Source organism: Sinocyclocheilus rhinocerous, unplaced genomic scaffold, assembly GCF_001515625.1.
Source record: "Sinocyclocheilus rhinocerous isolate Xijiao unplaced genomic scaffold, SAMN03320098_v1.1 scaffold749, whole genome shotgun sequence".
Classification (NCBI taxonomy): Eukaryota; Metazoa; Chordata; class Actinopteri; order Cypriniformes; family Cyprinidae; genus Sinocyclocheilus; species Sinocyclocheilus rhinocerous.
The window spans coordinates 750,563-756,400 of NW_015653466.1; the positions used below are offsets into that span (position 1 = coordinate 750,563).

General features: G+C 36.1%; 1 protein-coding gene across 1 annotated transcript in view; it reads right to left on the bottom strand.

Moving 5' to 3' along the window:
- Positions 1-4,350, bottom strand: part of LOC107715974 (E3 ubiquitin-protein ligase pellino homolog 1) — a 33,123-nt gene extending 28,773 nt beyond the window's left edge. Inside the window, exon 1 of the mRNA XM_016522257.1 lies at positions 4,052-4,350. The gene's annotated coding sequence lies outside the window, so the exon portion shown is untranslated. The remainder of the gene's footprint in view (positions 1-4,051) is intronic.
- Between the last annotated feature and the right edge of the window lie 1,488 nt (positions 4,351-5,838).

Below are 5,838 nucleotides of genomic sequence, written 5' to 3' on the forward strand. Positions count from 1 at the left end.
AAGTTTAACTTTTCCCCCATTCTACTGCTCACATCTTGTATTTTTTAAATGTAAAAACAGGCCAGTCATGCAGAACGTGTTTTTGCATTTAAAAATGTGAGACAGTGTAGTGAAATAAAAAAAAACACCATGTCTAGAGATGTGATTTTCAAAAGTTAAACTTTTACCTTGATCACTGCATTGTTAGAACACAGTGTTATGCACAATGCACTGCAAAAGACTACGCCGTGAGCGCAACAGTCACCACGTCTGCATGTTTACATAAACAACAATGGAAAAGCGGCGTAATGGACTGCAAACACATTCTGTGTAAACGACCCCTAAATATGCGGTCTTTGCACACTTTAAACTTATAATGCGGAATCACTGTTACATAAACTATAAACAAAGAGAGAGGAAGCAATATAAAACTGAAGATAACCATCTAGGAACAAGAAACGGTTTACGAACAACATTCAAGCTGAACATGACAGTGAAATGGCTTGCTTTCTTAAAGGGGTCATATGACGTTGCTAAAAAAGAACATTATTTTGTGTATTTGATGTAATGAAATGTGTTTATGCGGTTTAAGGTTCAAAAAACACATTTTCCACATACGCTACATTATTGTTTCTCCTTTATGCCCCGCCTTTCTGAAACGCGACAGGTTTAGGAAACAGTCCTCCGTAAAATGCTTTGCACACACGAATATTTGATTTGAACTGTTCTGGAACAGTGTTGTAAATACAACTTAACCACTGATTTCTAGTTGTGTCCTCTTAGGAAAACTTGAAATCGCATCATATGACCCCTTTAAACGAGTGTGGAAGAGACAGATGGAGGGAGGACAGGAGAGAGGTGGGGAGGGGCCGAGCTTCAATTTCAGGATGCTTTTTAATTATTCAATGACATGAGCACTGAAACCTAAGAGAAACAAACAGACTGGACTGTGACAATGAACTAACCATGCAGGCACACACATAAACATGTACATGAAACCACAGAGAAACACACACGGTATTGAGTCTCCATGCACTTGGGGCGATGTGTGCATGTCTGAAAACAAAGGCTAGCCGTCCAAATACACATCTAAAGAACCACTTACTACCCAGGAGAGCACAATGCAACCTTCCCAGAAAATGTCAAATTATCCTAATGATCCAATAAAGGGGGGTGCTCTTTAGATATGGCTGTCTAAACAGGAAACAAGTCATATTTCAGAGCAGTCCATATGCTAACACTAATAAAAACAGTTTAAACACCAGTCAGCTGGCTTTTAGATATACTTTAGAGCAGTTCAAAAGGATCCCCTCTTAATGATGCAAGCACAAGATACTCTGTATGCCAGAGCTCATCCTTCTGCCCGTTTCAGCTTTGACTGGCAGAGGCTGACCTCAGTCTCCATGACAATAACTCATTTACAGCCCGCAGTGATCAGCTCTGGCTGTCCCCAAAGGAAGTTGAGGGGAACAGAGGCCTGAGATGGGGGTTGGTGTGCCCTTCAGGTCACATGACCAGTCTCATCTTCCACACACCGCTCAAAATTTAGCTGTTCGAAACAAAAAGTGAGCAAAAAGCGTGCAGAGAGCGAGTCAGGACATATTATCAGAATCAGGTTTTATTTGATACGTCAGGTACCTAAAATTAAACAGAGATTAGGGCTGCACGATAAATTGCATGCGATATTTAACGCGCATCTTATCAGTAAAGCTGGTTCTGTAATTCTGTAATCAAATACCGCTGAATACAGAACCGGCTTTCTGACAAGATGCGCATTAAATATTGCATGCGATTTATCGTGCAGCCCTAATAGAGATTAAACAATCAAAATACATACACAGTCCGATCAGGTGGGCTAGAAACAAGTTCCCTGTCTGACTTTGTCACACAGACTACTATTCAAAAGTTTGGGGTCTGTAAGAAAAAGAAGTCTCACCAAGGTTGCATTCATTTGATCAAAAATACAGTAAAATTGTAAATATTGTGAAATATTTTATGTGTTGACAAGGTTGAATTTTCAGAAGCCACTACTCCAGTTTTTAGTGTCACATGATCCTTTTTTTGTTTTGTAACAATGTAAAAGTCTTTACAGTCACCTTTCCCTCCTAGTTTACTGTAAAGACAACTCTAACCAGCCATTTAAAATATAATATGCATAAATTCAGGTGTTGCAACTACAAACAAAACAATTGAAGCCGTTTTTCAGCTCAGCCAAGCATGTGAGAAAGAGAGAGTTCTTCCTACTTCCTTTTCCTCTGAGGTGCCCACTGTCTGACCTAGTTTCCACAATATACGCCATCCTCAAAAATGTATTGTGTAGACTCAACAAAGTGGCCAAAAGACAGTAATGGGTCTATGTTCACTAGTACACTACTTTTCAAATGTTTGGGGTCTGTATGATTTTTTCCAGAATACATATCTTATGCTCACCAAGGGTAGTGTTTTTTTTCTGTTTTGTTTTTTTTGTCCACAAAAATAGTGTAATATTTTAAAACAGCAATACTATGAAATATTATTACAATTTAAAACTACTGTTGTCTGTTTTCTATTTTGATATATTTTAAAATGTAATTTATTCCTATGATGAAAAAGCTGAATTTTCAGCAGCAATTACTCCAGTCTTTAGTGTCACATGATCCTTCAGAAAGCATTCTGATATGCTAATTTGGTACTCAGTAAACATTTCGTATTATTAGCAATGTTCACAACAGTTGTGCTGCTTAATATTTAATATAATTTTTTTAGACCATTCTATTTTTGCTTTAAATCTTGAAATTACAGGTGCATCTCAATAAATTAGAATGTCGTGGAAAAGTTCATTTATTTCAGTAATTCAACTCCAATTGTGAAACTCGTGTATTAAATAAATTCAATGCACACAGACTAACGTAGTTTAAGTCTTTGGTTCTTTTAATTGTGATGATTTTGGCTCACATTTAACAAAAACCCACCAATTAACTATCTCAACAAATTAGAATACTTATTAAGACCAATAAAAACCACGACATTCTAATTTATTGAGATGCACCTGTATGCAATACTGAACATTGAAAATTATGCGAAACTGCTTATGCAACATGTTAGTAGCATCTTTTTTTTTCAAATAAACAATACATCGCCTAAATTTGCTTTAAAAAAAGGTAACCAGTATTGGAATCATTCAATTTGCTTGTAAAAAAAAAAAAAAGTATCTGAATCAGCCATAAAAATAATGATCGGTGCATCACTAATTAAAATACTAAATAAAAGGCCTCAAATTGGAAGGACAATCTGGGCTGTCTTTTTCTATCAATTCTTCAATAGGTCAATGCTTTTGGAAATGTGTTTCAAATTCACACTGATTAATGACTGTAAAGCATGTCTGTGTGTGTCAAAATCGTGATTAATTTTAATACATTAGCAAAGAACAATGACACGTCTGTAACGAGCCCACAAAAGCCAAAAGCCAATTCAAATTCTGCCCATAAAGTATATGGAGTGCACTGCTTTCTCAATCATCATGACTCTCCATTGGACGTTGAGTAAGCACGAACAGTTGTGAAGTTAGTGACTAAAACACAAGACGCAAAAAATCACAATGTTTGTATGTACGTGACAGAGAAATATAACATATACAAATAATTAAATGACACTTCTTTGCACTGCTAAATGACAAATGTACTTCAGTGACAGATTTAATCTTCGCTTTTAGAAAAGGACAACATTCCCATGCCAGTTTATCTGATAGACTGAAACAATACAATAAATATACTTAAATAAGCTGAGCTCTTTAAAGGGGTCATATGATGCTTTTTTAAAGATCATTATTTGGTGTATTTGGTGTAACAGAATATGTTGACATGCATTAATGTTCAAAAAACACATTATTTTTCAAATACTGTACATTCTTGAAATCAAAACAATATTGTTAAGCTTAAAATGATTCTTAGGATTAAAGTCTATATGATATCCAGAAGATATAACAAACGATATAACGCTGCGAAAAACAAGTCCGTATCACTAGTAAAATAAATGTTATTTTATAAAACACAAGCATTGTTGTTTATTTTTCTAGTGAATATGAGGTACTCACGGCGGTGCTAGTGTTTTTTTCCGAGGCACGAACAAAGAGCTGCTCCGTTCACGCGGTTTTAGCTACAACTACTGTATGACTGAATAAGTGATTAAAGAAAATAAAACAAAACAGAATATAACAGAGAGAGAGAATTAAGTATGAGGAGCCTTTAAGGACACGAGGCTAACTTGCTAACAAAGGCAGGTGTTGAGACTTCTCCTCAAAATTCAAACAAAAACAATCTCTCTGCCGTTCAATGGTTCCTGATCTCAGTCAGTCTCAGGCTCGGAAGAAGAACAGAGGATTGAAACAAAAAGCAATGCCTGTAAAATGGTGTTGTCCGCCGGCTGCTTCTAGAGAGATGATAAACAGACCGTGGTGTTTTGTGTTGTAACGTTAGTGGCTAGAGACCAGATGAGCGGAGAAAAAACCTGCCGCGTCACTGATCGCGTGAAGAGGATTCTGGGTAATGTAGTTTTCAGCACCGAGCGAGTCAGAAGATCAAAAGAAAATGTTACTGGGTTAGGTCTCACGTGTATCTTTGCAGCAAATCTCATATTTGAACTGCACGCACGCCCACAGAATACAATAACTGCTTTGATTGCCATATTCAAGAGACGTCTGTACAACAGATCAAAGGAGTAAGGCCCTATTAGATAGCCTATTATTCAAGTAGTATGAATTTCTGTGTAAATACATTTAAAAAAAATACATTCAATTTATTGGTATAACTTTTTATTTATAATGGATTTTCAGGATAGAAGTTGTTCTGCTTGTCATGAATGTGTACAAATTAGTGTATTATTTTATCATTTAAATGTATTATGTATTTGAATGCTGCATTGAATATTATTATTATTGGCATATATTAATTCATTTATTCATTTTTATTTGTTTGTAATGTTTTAGTATTTGAAATCTGAACTGAGTGTTGCTTGACCTTGATTAACATGTCATTAAAGGCATTTGTGTGGTTTCCTGTTTTTCGACACTGCCTTATTTTGGCATGTAGTATTGGAAAGTCAAATGAAACGTGACTCAGCAATCAAGAAGCTTTGTAATGCCTTTAGCAAAAATAAGTTTAGGCTATTTTTATGAGTAATAATCCTGAAGAATGTTATGGGATTTTTCTTTTATGATGGGTTATGAATGGATGATGAGGCCTCATCGTTAGCCATCCTGATTATTGATTAATGTCAGGCCCAGTCAAGTTTATTGTCTTTGGAAGAGTAAAGAATACAAAAGAGGCCATGTAGACATAATAAACAATAAATAGCAGATAACATCTCAAACCTGTCCAAGAGGATAGAGGTATCCAGTAGGGCTGGGTAAAAAAATATCGACATCGCGATATTAATCGATTATCATTTTTACGGAATGATATCGATTCTTAAATCCCAAGAATCGATTAGTCTAGCCTGTTTTCAGTTAATGGACTGAACGTTGAAGGGCATTTCCCATCCAATACATGCAATAAGCATTGTGCTTTGGTACTTTTAATATGAAACAAAGTCTCAGATTTCAAGTTCTGTCCATTATATTGCAGTATTCAAACAATAAATGCCGTTTTGGCGGCTTTCTGTGGAGTGACAGATCGCTGTAGCGCCTCAGTTCAACGGACGCGGCAGCGCGAGGCGCACGTGAACTGATCATCTCCTCCACATTAATACCAGTTTCAGCACAAAATAATCATGACTAAACTTCTGAAGGTAAGTTAAAAGAAAGGGTACAACTTTACAATCTGTATCCTGTCTCATGTAATCGCTCAATCAGTGTTTCAGCCGCGCAAAGACGTCAATATAACG